The 17,322-nt window shown below is 37.4% G+C and overlaps 1 protein-coding gene across 3 annotated transcripts in view; it reads right to left on the bottom strand.

Annotated features, from left to right (window-relative positions):
• STK3 (serine/threonine kinase 3) overlaps positions 1–17,322 on the bottom strand; it is a 309,305-nt gene that overhangs the window by 106,157 nt on the left and 185,826 nt on the right. The gene's annotated exons all lie outside the window — the stretch shown is intronic.

Here is a 17,322-nt window from a genome sequence, read left to right as displayed (position 1 = left end):
TGAAGCCTGGCTTGGAGAATTTTGAGCATTACTTTACTAGCGTGTGAGATGAGTGCAATTGTTCGGTAGTTTGAGCATTCTTTGGCATTGCCTTTCTTTGGAATTGGAATGGAAACTGACCTTTTCCAGTCCATAGTGGCCACTGCTGAGTTTTCCAAATTTGCTGGCATATTGAGTGCAGCACTTTCACAGCATCATTTTTCAGGATAGTAAACATTACAAATTCCAAGGAATCCTTTCTTCCATCAGAGATAACTACAATATACAGACTTTAAGTGATTTGTGTATATAATTTTTTGTATTGACTAGAATAGAACTCTGCACTCCATTATTCAACCAGTTTGTTGCATGCTCTTTTCCAAATAAAATATTTTTTTAAATATTTAGCAAATTTCTGTATGTATATTCTTTAAAACAAGAATGTCCTGGAACATATCTTATTTTTGAAAAGGTATCCTTTATTGGATAAGACTGTTTAAACTTTTACATGGCAGAAATAATTCACATAGATTTACTTTATACTCTACTATGAATGCTCCTTGGTAAAAACAAAATATCATCTTTGTAGAAAGTTGTATTGAGTAGAAAGACCAGCTTCATTAGAAGACACTCTTTAAAAAGCAGACTTTCTATAGCTAATTCAGGAATTTACAGTAAATATGAACAAATATATGCTTTTTAATCAACTCACACTAAGGATTTGGGAATATCTTCCACTGACATTCAGAAAACAAATAATTTTCTTAATACATAATACAATTGACCCACCTCAGCACCAAATTTATATCACATGCTCAGGAAGGCCAAAAAAGATCTTTGCCATGTTTAGCAATGCTTAAACTAGAACAAAAACCTTGATATCAGGATTAACCTGCTGCAGAAATCTCTGTTTGCAATTTATTTAATTTTAAAAACCTGTACAATTACCTCAGTATTGATCAAAAAATGTCTATTTGTCAAGATGCATTCTCATCAGACAAGCTTTTCCTACAATAGGTATAAAAATCAAATTCATAAAGCACTATTTCTAATCATGTACCTATCTCTCTTGAATAAAAAATATTTAAAGAAGTTTATTTGTAATAGTTACCTGGGGCTCAGGTGTATAGTACTAAAAAACCTTAAAACGCTGCATCTTGAAATAGTTATCATATTGTGTTTCCCTTTCAAATTCACATGGAAAGTTGTTAGAAATATTGATGAAATTTTAGGTCACAAATTTTTCTCCAAATAGAGTAACCTGAGTTATGAAAAAGAAAATTAAGCTTGGAAAAACTGTAAGTTGATATTGGTATAACCCATAAATTCTCTCATTTCATTCATTCAAAATGAAAAAAGCAGGATCTACAATTGGTTCAAGTATTAATACTGAATACAAATATAAACAGCAACTCAACATGGTGAATTTACAGCTCTAGGATTTTGAAATTAGAGAAAGAATTTGATCTATATTATTTCAAAATTCAGCACTATTAAATTTTTACTGTGTAATGCTCAAAATTCTCCAAGCCAGGCTTCAGCAATACGTGAACCGTGAACTCCCTGATGTTCAAGCTGGTTTTAGAAAAGGCAGAGGAACCAGAGATCAAATTGCCAACATCCGCTGAATCATTGAAAAAGCAAGAGAGTTCCAGAAAAACATCTACTTCTGCTTTATTGACTATGCCAAAGCCTTTGACTGTGTGGATCACAATAAACTGTGGAAAATTCTGAGAGAGATGGGAATACCAGACCACGTGACCTGCCTCTTGAGAAATCTGTATGCAGGTCAGGAAGCAACAGTTAGAATTGGACATGGAACAACAGACTAGTTCCAAATAGGAAAAGGAGTACGTCAAGGCTGTATATTGTCACCGTGCTTATTTAACTTCTATGCAGAGTACATCATGAGAAACGCTGGACAGGAAGAAACACAAGTTGGAATCCAGATTGCCGGGAGAAATATCAATAACCTCAGATATGCAGATGACACCACCCTTATGGCACAAAGTGAAGAGGAGCTAAAAAGCCTCTTGATCAAAGTGAAAGAGGAGAGCAAAAAAGTTGTCTTAAAGCTCAACATTCAGAAAACAAAGATCATGGCATCCGGTCCCATCACTTCATGGGAAATAGATGGGGAAACAGTAGAAACAGTGTCAGACTTTATTTTTTGGGGCTCCAAAATCACTGCAAATGGTGACTGCAGCCATGAAATTAAAAGACACTTACCCCTTGGAAGAAAAGTTATGAGCAACCTAGATAGCATATTCAAAAGTAGAGACATTACTTTGCCGACTAAGGTCCGTCTAGTCAAGGCTATGGTTTTTCCTGTGGTCATGTATGGATGTGAGAGTTGGACTGTGAAGAAGGCTGAGCACCGAAGAATTGATGCTTTTGAACTGTGGTGTTGGAAAGAGTCTTGAGAGTCCCTTGGACTGCAAGGATATCCAACCAATCCATTCTGAAGGAGATCAACCCTGGGATTTCTTTGGAAGGAATGATGCTAAAGCTGAAACTCCAGTATTTTGGCCATCTCATGTGAAGAGTTGACTCGTTGGAAAAGACTCTGATGGTGGGAGGGATTGGGGGCAGGAGGAGAAAGGGATGACCAACGATGAGATGGCTGGATGGCATCACGGACTCGATGGACATAAGTCTGAGTGAACTCCGGGAGATGGTGATGAACAGGGAGGCCTGGCGTGCTGCGATTCATGGGGTTGCAAAGAGTCGGACACGACTGAGCGACTGAACTGAACTGAAGTGAACTGAGGGCCAAAATGGTGCCATGTCATGTCAGCCCAGTAACTGGAAAACGACTAATCAAAAGACTGAGACTAAAGATAATAAAAAGGCCATCATGGAACACAGACCCTCTGTATTCTTAAACTAAAAATAAATGTAGAAATAAAACTTGGTAATGCAAACTTCCCATGATGCTGAAAAGACCATCTTTCAAACAATCAAAAAAAGGAAAAAAGGAATGGGGAAAAATCTCAAATGAAAACAACTAGTATATCAAAACAGCCAATCAGGTAGAGTTGAGACGGTAGAGCAGGAGGACACAGAGCTTCCACCTCCTCACATGTAGGGCATCCACCAGGCACTGGTGGGGGACTTCTGACACCCAAGGAGAGGGGAAGAAGCCCCATGTGACCAGGTAGGACGTTGAGGGAAAGGAAAAGTGGAGGTGGGACGTGACCGGCATTCCTGAGGGGCTGCTGGGAGAGGAGAGAGGTTCGCAGTATTGGAGGGGCCCACCCATGGTATGGGGAGTTGTGGGGACAGGAAAAGACCTTTGGAGGATGAGGGGATTAAAGGGGAAGGGAGCCAGCATTTTCCCATTTGCTCAGGTCCCGTCAGCCTGCTGGGGACGGGGGCTGAATCTCCACCCTCTGGGTCCTGAGCCTAAGTGCCCCTCCTCGGCCTTTTCTAGCCACACAGGTCTGAAGCCTAAGTCCTGCCTGCCCCAGGGCCTTTACTGGCCATGTGGATCCTGGGCCTAAGCCCCCTGCCCCAAGGCCTCCTCTGGCCACAAGGATCCCAGGCCTGAACCTCCCACCTCCGCACTACCAAGGCCTTTTCCGTTTTCTTTTTTTTCCTGCTGGTGTACTGTTTTGCTTCATTGTTTTTACATTTTTGTTTTTTTATGGTATATTTTTCTATTTTTCTAAATTTATTTTCCTTTTTATTCCTGTTTGGTGCCCTTTTCTTTGGCATGATGTTCAGCTTGCCAGGTCTTGGTTCCCAGGCTGGGGGTTGGACTGGAGCTCCTGTGGTGGGAGCACTGAATCCAAACCCCTGGACTAAAAGAGAACCGCAGACCTCAGGGGATATTAACTGGTATGAGCTCACCCAGAGGTTTTCATCTTGGTACCAAGACCCAGCTCCACCCAACTGCCTGTAAACTCCAGTGATGGATGTCTCAGGGCAAAACAGGAAGACAGACCAACCCATTAAAAAAAGTGAAACATAAAAAAAAAAAAGAGAGAGACAACAAAAAAACATAGTACGGATGAAGAAACAAAGTAAAAACCTACAGGACCAAATAAATGAAGAGGAAATAAGCAACCTACCTAAAAAAGAATTCAGAGTAATCATAGCAAAAATGATCTTAAAACTGGGAAATAAAATTGAGATATGGATAAAGAAAATACAAGAAATGTTTGACAGGGACCTAGAAGAAATAAAGAATGAACAAACAAAGATGAAAAACACAATAACTGAAATGAAAAATACACTAGAAGGAATTAATAGCAGAAAAACTGAAGCAGAAGAATGAATAAGTGAGTTGGAAGACAGAAAGGTAGAAATAACTGCCAAGGAGCAGAATAAAGAAAAATAATGAAAAGAAATGAGAACAATCTCGGAGACCTCTGGGACAACATTAAACAAACCAACATTCGAATTATAGGAGTCCCAGAAAAAGAATAGAGAAATGGTCTGAGAAAATTGTATTTAAAGAGATTATAGTCTACATCTTCCCTAACATGGGAAAGGAAATACCCAACCAAGTCCAGGAAGTGAAGAGGATAAATCCAGGAAGTGAAAAGAATAAAAAACAGGATAAATCCAAGAATAAACATGGTGAGACACATATCTGAATTGACAAAAATTAAATTCAAAGAAAAAATATTAAAAGCAGCAAGGAGACAGCAATAAATAACACACAAGGGAATCCCTATAAGGTTATCAGCTGATTTTTTCACAGAAATTCTGCAGGCCAGAAGGGAGTGGCAGGATATATTTCAAGTGATGAAAGGCAAAAACCTACAACCAAGATAACTTTACCTAGCAATGATCTCATTCAGATTCGACAGAGAAATCAAAAGCTTTACAGACAACCGAAAGCAAATAGAATTCAGTATCACCAAATCAGTTTTATAACAAATGCTGAAGGAACTTCTCTAGGCAGGAAGCACAAGAGGAAATAAAAACCTATAAAAAACAAACTCCAAACAATTAAGAATATGGTAAAAGGAGCATACATATTGATAATTACTTTGAATGAAAATAGATTAAATGCTCCAATGAAAAGACCAGCTGAATGGATGCGAAAACAAGACCCATATATATGCTATCTACAAGAGACCCACACAGATTGAAAACGAGGGGATGGAAAAAAAATATTCTATGCAAATGGGAAGCAGAAGAAAGCTGAAGCAGCAATACTTATATCAGACAAAATAGACTCCAAAATAAAGACTGTTACAAGAGACTAAGAATGTCACTACGTAAGGACCAAGGAATCACTTCAAGAAGAAGACATGGCACTTACTTTATGCACCCAACACAGTGGGTGCAAAACAGGAAGACAGACCAACCCATTAAAAAAAGTGAAACATTAAAAAAAAAAAAAGAGAGAGAGAAAGACAACAAAAAAACATAGTACGGATGAAAAAACAAAGTAAAAACCTACAGGACCAAATAAATGAAGAGGAAATAAGCAACCTACCTAAAAAAGAATTCAGAGTAATGATAGCAAAAATGACCAACTCAATACATAAGGCAAATGCTAACAGCCATAAAGGGGAGATAGACAGTAACTCAGTAATAGTGGATGACTTTAACACCCTATTTAGACGAATGCACAGACAATCCAGACAGAAAACAAACAAGGAAACATAAGCTTTAAATAACACAACAGACCAGATAGACTTAATTGATATTTATAGGACATTCTACCCAAAAGCAGCAGAATATACTTTCTTCTCAAGTGCACATTCTCCAGGACAGATCACTTCTTGGGTCACAAATGAAGCCTTAGAAAATTTCAGAAAACTGAACTCATATCAAGCATCTTTTCTGACCATAATGGTATGAGATTAGAAATCAATTACACGGGAAAAAAAAAACCTACAAAAAAACACAAAAACATGGAGACTAGACAATACACTACTAAATAACCAAGAGGTCACTGAAGAAATCAAAAAGGAAATAAAAAAATACCCAGGGACAAATGACAGCAAAAACATGGTGACCCAAAATGTACAGGACACAGCAAAAGCAGTTATAAGAGGGAAGTTTATAGCAATACAATCCTACCTCAAGAAACAAGAAAAATCTCAAACAAACAACCTAACCTTACACCTAAAGCAACTAGAGAAAGAACAACAACACATTCAAAGTTAGTGGAAGGAAAGAAATCATAATGATCAGAGCAGCATATTTATTCAATAAATAAATAAGAAATGAAAAAACAATAGTAAAGATCAGTAAAACTAAAACTTGGTTCTTTACAAAGATAAGCAAAATTGACAGACCATTAGCTAGACTCATCAAGGAAAGAAAAGGGAGAAGACTCAAATCAATAAAATTAGAAATGAAAAAGAAGTCACAATTGACACCACAGAAACACAAAGGATCTAAGCAATTACCACCAGCAACTATACGCCAATAAAACAGACAACCTGAAGGAAATGGACAAATTCTTAGAAAAGTACAATCTCCCAAGACTGAATAAAGAGGACATAGAAAATATGAACAGACTAATCACAAGTAATGAAATTGAAACTGTGATTAAAAATCTTCCAACAAACAAAAGCTCAGAGTGAGATGGCTTCACAGGTGAGTATAGAGAAGCGCTAATATCTATTCTTTGCAAACTTTCAAAAAATATTGCAGAGGGAGGAACACTCCCAAACTCATTCTATGAGGCCACCATCAATCAATCAGCCTGATACCAAAACCAGACAAAAATATCATACAATAAAAGGAAAATTACAGGCCAATATCACGAACATAGAAGCAAAATCCTCAAAAAAACACTAGAAAAAGAATCCAACAACATGTTAAAAGGACCATATATCACTAACAAGTGGGATTTATTCCAAGGATGTGATATACCATATTAACAAATTAAATAAAAACCATATGATCATCTCAATAGATGCAGAGAAAATGTTTGACAAAATTCAACACCCATTTATGATTAAAAAAACTCTCCAGAAAGTGAGTATAGAGGAAACTTACCTACCTCAATATAATAAAGGTCATATGGCAAACCCACAGCAAACATTATTCTCAATGGTGAAAAACTGGGAGCACTTCCTTTAAGCTCAGGAATGAGAAAAGGATGTTCACTCTCACCACTATTACTCCACATTGTTATTGAAGTTCTAACCATGGCAATCAGAGAAGCAAAAGGAATACAAGATGGAAAAGAATATGTAAAACTGTCACTGAGGATGAAACTATATATAGAAAATCCTAAAGATGCCACCAGAAAATTCCTAGAGCTCATCAATGAATTGGGTAAAACTGCATGACAAAATTAATATGCAGAATCTCTTGTATTCCTATACACTAACAATGAAAACTCAGAGAAATTAAGAAACAATCCTATTTACCACTGCAACAAAAAAAATAAAATACCTAGGAATAAACCTACCTGAGGAGGCAAAAGACCTGTACTCAGAAAACTATAAAACACTGATGAATGAAGCCAAAGAAGACACAAAAAGAGATATACCATGTTCTTGGATTAGAAGAATCAATAGTGTAAAAATGACTATACTACCTAAAGCAATCTATAGATTCAATGAAATTCCTGTCAAACTACCAATGGCATTTTTCACAGAAGTAGAACAAAAATCTTTACAATTTGTATGGAAACATTAAAAATCCCAAATAGTCACAGCAATCTTGAGAAAGAAAAACAAACTTGGAGGAATCAGGCTCCCTGACTTCAGATTATACTACAAAGCTACAGTCATCAAGACACTATGGTACTGGCACAAAAACAGAAATACAGATCAATGGAATAGGAAAGAAAGCCTAGAGATAAACTCAGGCACATATGATAGTCTAATCTATGACACGGAGAAGGCAATGGCACCCCACTCCAGTACTCTTGCCTAGAAAATCCCATGGACGGAGGAGCCGGGTAGGCTGCAGTGCATGGGGTCACTAAGAGTCGGACACGACTGAGCGACTTCACTTTCACTTTTCACTTTCATGCATTGGAGAAGGAAATGGCAACCCACTCCAGTATTCTTGCCTGGAGAATCCCAGGGACGGGAGAGCCTGGTGGGCTGCCGTCTATGGGGTCGCACAGAGTCGGACACGACTGAAGTGACTTAGCAGCAGCAGCAGCAGCAATCTATGACAAAGGAGAAAAGAATATACAATAGTAAAAAAACAAAAACAAAAAACCAGCCTCTTCAATAAGTGGTGCTGGGAAAACTGGACAACTACATGTAAAAAAATAAAATCAGAACATTCCTTAACACCAAACACAAAAATAAACTCAAAATGGATTAAAGACCTAAACGTAAGACTGGATACTATGAAACTCTTGGAGGAAAACATACACAGAACACTCTGACTTAAATTGCAGCAAGATCCTCTTTGACCCAGCTCCTAAGAGTGATGAAAATAAAAACAAAAATAAACATATGGGACCAAATTAAACTTAAAAGCTTTTGCACAGCAAAGGACACCATAAACAATACAACTTAAGAATTAATTTCTCCCATTCTCCTTCAGAATGGGAGAAAATATTTGCCAATGAAAAAAAAAAATTGCCAATGAAGCAACAAAGGATTAATCTCCAAATTATAAAAACAGCTCTTGCAGCTAAAAAGAAAAACCAAAAAAAACACAAAAATCCATTAAAAAAATGGGCAGACCTAAATACACATTTCTCCAGAGAAGAAATACAGCCAGCCAACAAACACATGAAAAGATGTTCAGTATCACCAATTATTAGAGAAATGCAAATCAAAACTACAATGAGATATCACTTCACACCAGTCAGAATGGTCGACATCAAAAAAATCTATAAACAGGCAGTTTCCTGGTGGTCCAGTGGATAAGACTCTGTGCTCTGAACATAGAGGGCCTGGGTTTGATCCCTGGTCAGGGAGCTAGATCCCACATGCCCCAAGTAAGACCCAGGGCAACTGTAAAATAAATTAAAAGTTTTAAAAAATCTATAAACAATAAATGCTGGAGTGGGTGTGGAGAAAAGAAAACCCTCTTGCACTGTTGGTGGGAATGTAAATTGATACAGCCACTATGGAGAACAGTATGGAGGTTCCTTAAAAAACTAAAAATAGAACTACCATATGACCCAGCAATTCCACTAATGGGTACATACCCTGAGAAAACCATAATTCAAAAAGACCCAGCTATCCCAATATTCACTCCAGGACTATTCACAATAGCCAGGAAATAGGAGAACCTAAACGTCCATCGACAGATGAATGGATAAAGAAGATGTACATATATACAATGGAATATTACTCAGCCACAGAAAGGAATGAAACTGGGTCATTTGTAGAGATGTGGATGGACCAAGAGTCTGTCACACAGTAAAGTCAGAAAGAGAAAAACAAATACTGTATACTAATGCCTGTATGTGGAATCCACAAAAACGATACAGATGAAACTATTTGCAGGGCAGGAATAGAGACACAGATCTAGAAAATGGACAAGTGGACACGGGACAGGAAAGAGAGGGTAGGATAAACTGGGAGATTAGGACTGCTATATATGCATGCCCACATGTAAAATAGCTAGTGGGAACCTGCTTACAGTACAGGGAACTTAGCTCTGTGCTCTCTGATGACCTTGATGGGTGGGATGGCCATGGGGGAGGGAGGTCCAAGAGTTAGGGATTATATGTATACATATATCTGTTGCACAGCAGAAACTAATACAACATTTTAAAGCTATTTTACTCCAATAATAAAAGAAGAAATAGAGCAAGGCCTTCAGAGTTTTAAGGGAACATTATTTTCAATCCAGAATTTTATACCTGATCAACCAATGGTAAAGAAAGAACAAAGACATGGATAGATATACAAGGTCTGAAAAAACTGCTAATGTCTGGAAGCTCCTGGAAGATAGGAGGCATCAAAATAAGGAAGTAAAACACAAAAGACAAGACTCAGGAAACATAGGACACATTACAGAAGAGAGAGAAAGGAAATTCCTAAGACGATGTTGGGGAATGGAGGGCCACAGTGGTCTGCAAAGGAAAGCTTGTTCAAGACTCTAGAAAGTAACTGTTCAGATTAGAAGCAAATAGAGGGCTCAATAAAGAATTAGTCAAGTAAAAAGTATGATGCTAAAAAATTATTTGTGTTTGAACATACAGAGGCCTTCACAACCTCTGCAGAGAGTATAGGGATGGAGCATTTGAGAACAAGTTAGTGATGGGTACGTAGAAAAGTTAACAGCAACAAACAACAGTAAGAAAAGCTGTGACAACTACTAGTTCCAGAAATCGCAAAAATAAAAAATATGTAATCATAATGTACTATGATGCTTACACAGTCCTAACTATCTACACACTGAGAGGGATTTTTTTAGAACTGTGCTTTAATTATACGAGGAAAATGAGAGATAACAAGTAATCAGTTCTTCTAAAGAATTTCAGTTTGTGATCAATAATTTTATCTCAAATATATTTTCTTAATAAAACTAATTTACTTTTCAAGAAGTAAAAGAACAAGGATAAATTTTAAAATTCTCTTTACTGGTTTTAAGCTTAAAGTAGTTTATAAAGATCTCTACCAATTCTTCCAAACACATGTGGCCATTTAAAATTTGTTTTTAAATACTTAAAGAACTTTTCATGATAACTGATGTTATTTTTGTGGCCCTTGGAGTAGCAAAAAAGCAGCAGCAACAATTACCACCAAAGAAACCAAAAACTAAACAAAACAATAACAAAGTGCCTGGCCAAAATATTTTAATAGCAGTAGAAGAGATAAAAGTAGTAGCTTTAATAAAAATGGAAGCTAAACTATTGAGCACACTATGTGTGATAAGTTGTTTTAAGTGTGAAGATACATATTTTTTAATTCCATTTCCATAACAACTCTATGAAGCAAGATCTATCACTATCTCTTTTATAGGCAGTGAAACTGAACCAGAGACATTAAGTAACTTGGCCAATGACAGTAAATGGGGAACAGAATCAGGATTTTAGTCAAAGCAGTCCATAATTTAACCAATTTGATATAATTGAAGCTTCTGGACTGACTTGGACTGATTCTGATGCTGTTCTATTTCATCATCAGTTTAAAAGATTCTCAAGAGACACTGATTTGAAATTCCTTGGGCTTCCCTGGTGGTTTAGACGGTAAAGTATCTATCTGCCTGCAATGAGGGGGACCTAGGTTTGATCCCTGGATTGGGAAGATCCCCTGGAGGAGGGCAAGGCAATGCACTCCAGTATCCTTGCCTGGAGAATACCTCTGGACAGAAGAGCCTGGCGGGCTACAGTCTGTGGGGTTCCCAAGAGTGGACACAACCGAGCAGCTAAGCACAGGGAGGAAATGGATGATTCTGGAGAATGCTCACCTGAAGGCTATACCACCATCTGGACGGATGTGGATTTTTCCAAGCACCCTGCATTTCTCCTGATACCCATGCTGAGAACTACTGCTTCAGTAAATCACACTGGAGGGACATGGCATCCCTCAGACATTAAGGACCACAGCACGACAAGTTTAGAGTTCAGACCATAAAGAAATCACCAAAAAGTCCTCTTTTCTGAAGACAGAAGCTCGAAAACATGGTCAAAAGCCAGTTAATAGGCAAAACTTTTTTCTCTGAATCACTACTAAATTAATATGAAATAAAATGACACCTTTGAAAGTGAAAATAAAAGGCCTACTACACGCATCAAAGTGAAAAACTCTCAAGCAAGCCTAACATCAATAAATATCCAATTTTGGTTCAACATTTTACTTAACATTCTTCCACATCTGTTCAGCTTCTTGTATTCTACTTAAATTAATATTGCAATTGACATGGGAAACACCTGAGCTCCAGTACAAAGCAATTCTTGTAAACTCCTAACCAATTTTTTAATCTATTTACAAAATGACCATCTGACAATGTGCACTCTCTGCCTTCTCTTATAAATTCAAATTATTAATACCATCTATTCCACTTTTAAATAATCATCCAATGTCTCATGTGTGCAGTTTGCCTTGTTATTTAATTTAAAATCAGCAAGCACTGACTTTTATGATGTCAATATTTAAATATAACTTCCTAACTAACATTTTAATAAGACATACCAGATAACTGAAAACTAGTATTTTAAAAATCAATGATTAATTAGGGTTTAAGAACTACATAGGCACATAGTTTATTGTATAATTAATACATTACCAAAATGCATGCTCACACCTTGAATGCTACAGATATATGAGTATAATCTGAATGAGAATAAGAGAAAGTCCTGTATGCCTTCAATTTATACAGACAACCTATGTCCCACTGTCTGCTGATTTGGTCAGAAATAAATGAAAACTTTGTGATTATGTTTGACTTTTATGAAAAATAAAATATCACTTTAATGACAATTTGGCTGTGAAGATTAAAGAGACACGTAGCTATGAGACTTAAACTTGAACATGTAATCCAATTTTAAGCCAATTTGCAAGAGAACCCCAAAGGCAAGAATAGTACAAAGACAAATACTATGTAAGATTTTGAGCCTTCAGTATGAATAAGAGTTCCTGAGAGGACAAGACTACTGATTTTAAAATTTGGTAAAAATGAATGGCAATGTAAGAAATATACTCTTACTATAGAAGGACTCCAGGTCCACTCTGCATATCTTGTTCTTAGAAGTTTTTCTATCTGTGCCTGTATATATATTTATTTATATTCAGTGTACAAGTGATAAAATGACCTGAAGATTTACTGCCTGAGAACATAACATAAAGCAAAGTGTATGAATACTGCTCATAGTATGTGACTCTGTCAAGACAATTTTTTCTTATAATTTCAATAAAGCAACAAAAAATAATAGTTTCATCTAAAAATATCAGCTTGGTCCCAGAGATAAATGCTTATTCTAAAACTAAGAAATCATTAAATCTGATGCAATTTTTAAATCTATCCATATTATTTTGGAAGCCTTCCCTTCAAACAGTAAAAGCTAATACCCCACACCTTGAGTGTGCACTCTACTGTATAACATATACCTAAAACAATAGGATGGATTCTGAATGGGGCAATGAGCAGAGGCTGGACACACTCAAGAGAGTATTATTTAGTAACAGCATGAAAAGTGACAAACTTTTAGCTCTTATATTTTGGACACTGATTCATCCAGTTAGATCTTATATTAAAAAGTCACTGTACATGATAAGATATAAGAGTTCAACTTCACACTTTTACATGTGGCTATTCAGCTGTCCCTCAAACATAATTATATTTAACTTATATGCAGAGTACATCATGAGAAATACTGGGCTGGATGAAGCATAAGCTGGAATCAAGATTGCTGGGAGAAATATCAATAACCTCAGATATGCAGATGATACCACCCTTATGGCAGAAAGCGAAGAAAAACTAAAGATGAAAGTGAAAGAGGAGAGTGAAAAAGCTGGCTTAAAGCTCAACATTCAGAAAACAAAGATCATGGCATCTGGTCCCACCACTTCATGGGAAATAGATGAGGAAACAGTGGCAGACTTTATTTTTGGGGGGCTCCAAAATCACTGCAGATGGTGATTGCAGCCATGAAATTAAAAGACGCTTGCTCCTTGGAAGAAAAGTTATGACCAACCTAGACAGCATATTAAAAAGCAGACATTACTTTGCCAACAAAGGTCCATCTAGTCAAAGCTATGGTTTTTCCAGTAGTCACGTATGGATGTGAGAGTTGGACCATAAGAAAGCTGAGCACTGAAGAATTGATGCTTTTGAACTGTCGTGTTGGAGAAGACTCTTGAGAGTCCTTTGGACTGCAAGGGGATCCAACCAGTCCATCCTAAAGGAAATCAGTCCTGAATATTCACTGGAAGGACTGATGCTAAAGCTAAAACCTCAATATTTTGGCCACCCGATGTGAAGAACTGACTCATTTGAAAAGACCCTGATGCTGGGACAGACTGAAGGCGAGAGGAGAAGGGGAAGACAGAGGATGAGATGGTTGGATGGCATCATCGACTCAATGAACATTAAGTTTGAGTAAACTCCGGGAGTTGATGATGGACAGGGAGGCCTGGCGTGTTGCAGTCCATGGGGTTGCAAAGAGTCAGACACGACTGAGCAACTGAACTGAACTGACTGATTGATTCAGCTGTCCCAGCACCATCCATTAAAAAGACTGTTCTTTTTCCACTGAATGGTCTCTATACCTTAGTTGAAAATTAATTGGCCATAGATAACATGATTTATTTCTGGACTCTCAATTGTTTTGGACTTTCTATTCCATTGATTTTTATATCAATCCTTATGCCAGTACCACACTGATTTAATTACTGTAGGTTTGTATTATATTCTGAAATTGGAAAGTGAATCCTCCAACTTTGTTCTTCTTTTTCAGTATTATTTTATCTACTTGGGGACCCCTTTTCCATATGAGTTTGAAAGATAGGCTTTTCCTTTTTGCAAAAAAAAGATCATAAAGATTGGATGAATATGTGAGTCACTTTGAGAAGTACTGCCATTTAAACAATACTAAGTCTTCCAATCCATGAACATGGGATATCTCTTCAGTGATTTAGGTATTCTTTAATTTCTTTCAGCAATGTGTTGTATTTTTCACTGTATAATTATTTTACCTCCTTGGTTAAACTTTTTCTTAGGTCCATTCTCTTGGATGCTATTGTAAATGCAACTGTTTTCTTAAGTACCTTTTTGCATTGTTCATTGCTAGTGCATAAAAATATAACTGATTTTTATATGCTGATCTTGTATTAAACTTGCTTATCAACTCTAGAAGATTTAGATTTTTTGAACAGATAACATCTAGGAAGCTGCTCTACCTTAAGGAGACCAAAACAAAGGCAAGCCTCTGTGTCAGTCCCACAGGGAACTGCCGGATAGTTCAACACAGAGAAGCACATGTTTCTGAGTATAAGGTTATTACCCCTCTCTCCTGCCCCCAAGCTCCACTGTCCCCATGGCTGCACTGAGCTAAAAAACCGGGGATGGCAGGCATCCAAAAACGCAAAAATGCCACAACACTTTACTACCAAAACTTAACATTCTTAAACTTCTTCATTAAGCACTCCCCTGGTTGTTTTATGTTTTTTATTAGATTGCAGTGTTTTGAAAAGACTGATCTGTCAGTTTCTGCTAACTTAATGGTTTCTTCATTTTATTTGTTAAAAGAAACTACTGGGAAAACTTCACCATTCTCCATGATCAGTAGCTTCTTTTAACAAATAAAATGTGGTGGAACTGACAGAGCACAACTCTTGAGACTATGTCATAAAAGGCATTGAGATGTCTCCTTTGTTCTCTCTCTCGGAGCACTTGCTCCAAGAGAAGTCAGTTGCCAGCCCGTGAAGACTCTCAAACAGACCTATGGAGAGTCCCACACGGCAAGTTGCTCAATCAGTCTGCCAACAGTCATATGAGTGAGCTACCTTGGAACTGCAGTCCTTGGCAAGCCTTCAGATGACTATAGCTCTGACCAACATTTAAACCGCAACCTCAGAAGACACTCTGAGTCAAAGTCATCCAATAAAGTCACTCCTGAAAAAATGGTCTACAAATATCAAAAAATAATAAATGTATATTGTTTTAAACTGCTAGGTTTGGGCAGTATATGATATTTAAAGCTGAGGCCTGAAAGATGAGAAGCTAGTCACCCGATGAGTTCTAGAGGAAGAAGAGTGTTTCAAGCAGAGGGAATGGCAAATGCAAAGGCCCTGCATAAGGAAAGGTCACTGACATGTTAAAAAAAAAAACAAAACCTGAAAGAAGATCAATGTCACAGGAGCTCGGTGAACAAGAGAAAAATACTGAAGAAAAGAGATTACTAAAATGGCGGAAAGTAACTGAAGTGACTGTAACAGAGTCTTTAAACCAGTGAAAACTGCTAAGTTCTAGGGTAACCAAAGGTACCTTATCCATAAAAAAATGGAAATCAACCTATAATTAAGTACAGGTAAATAAGAGCCAAGCAATAATAGTTACTAGTCCAATGGCAGCTAGGCAGTTAACTCGTCCAAAACTCATGACAAGCTTACATAAAGTGAAGGAAAGCCACTGGGTACCACCCCAGAGGGGCAACAACTAGACTTTTTAGAGAACATAACCTTATTGAAAAGTATGTAACTCTGATAAGCTAATATTGTTTATTTTTAGAAGTGCTAATAAATATTGGATTGAAAACTGAGCATAAAGTCTTAATGAAGAGTCCTAAAAGTAAAAAAAAAACCTAGCTTTATTCTTGGGTTTCTCACTAGTTTTGTCAACTTTGGTAAATAACTTCACTCCTAATTTCACTTAACTACAAAATAAAATAATAATATACACATGTCCAGTCTTATCTTTTTTAAGATCAAATAAAATAATATGATAAAAATGTTTTGAAACTAAAAAAAAAAAAAAAGATATACAAATCTGATCATTTGTAGAGAGAAACCAAAAAAACTAACTGTATCTATTATCACATAGGAACACAGGGTGGAAACTGTAACCCTTTGAGAGCATGAACCAAGGTCTTTACATCATCCCATATTACTTACAGAAACAACACCTTTATGGGGATGCTATTTTAAAATTCTGAATGGTGAAATCATTGGCAAAAAAATTTATATCTAGAATGTAAGCTTAAAGCATCTCTTTCACCAGGCAGTTCACAGCTACTGCCAAATGAATAACTGATGCAGCTGAATATCTAAAGAAAATGATTACAAATCAGTTCTGAGGCTTCATTGGTGGCTCAGTGGTAAAGAATCTACCTGCCAACGCAGGAGACCCGGATTCAATCCCTGATCCGAGAAGATCCCACATTCCATGGAGCAACTAAGCCAGTGTGCCACAACTACTGAGCCTGTGCTCCAGAGTCCAGGAATCACAACTACTGTGCCCTCTCGCCATATCTACCGAAGCTTGCGCACCCTGGAGCCCATGCTCTGCAAAATGAGAAGCCAATTCAATGAGAAGTCCGGTCACTGAAACTAGAGCCCACATAGCAATGAAGACCCAGTACAGCCGATTAAAAAAAAAAAAAAAAACAAAAACCAGCTCTGAAAAAACGTACACTTGTCCTTGTTTGGGATACCATACGGCACAAGGTTTAATAACAGCTGAAAAGGGTAAAAGAATTTCAACAGGAATGCCAATTAGATAACCAGTCTCTGAAATTAAAAATAAATTTGAGGGCTTCCTAGTGGTCCAATGGTTGAGAATCTCCCTGCCAATGCAGGGGACACAGGTTCAATCTGGGTTCGGGGAGGACCCCCCATGCCGGAGGGCAAGTGAACCCACACACCACAGCTACTGAAGCCTGCGCTCTAGAGCCTGTGCTCTGCAAGAGAAAAGACACCACAGTGAGAAGCCCATGCACCACCAGTAGACACTGGCCCCCTCTCGCCACAACTGGACAAGGCCAACGGGCAGGAACGAAGAACC

The sequence above is a fragment of the Oryx dammah genome, unplaced genomic scaffold, assembly GCF_014754425.2.
Source record: "Oryx dammah isolate SB20612 unplaced genomic scaffold, SCBI_Odam_1.1 HiC_scaffold_19, whole genome shotgun sequence".
NCBI classification, from domain to species: domain Eukaryota; kingdom Metazoa; phylum Chordata; class Mammalia; order Artiodactyla; family Bovidae; genus Oryx; species Oryx dammah.
This window is presented reverse-complemented; position numbering and strand designations above follow the sequence as displayed.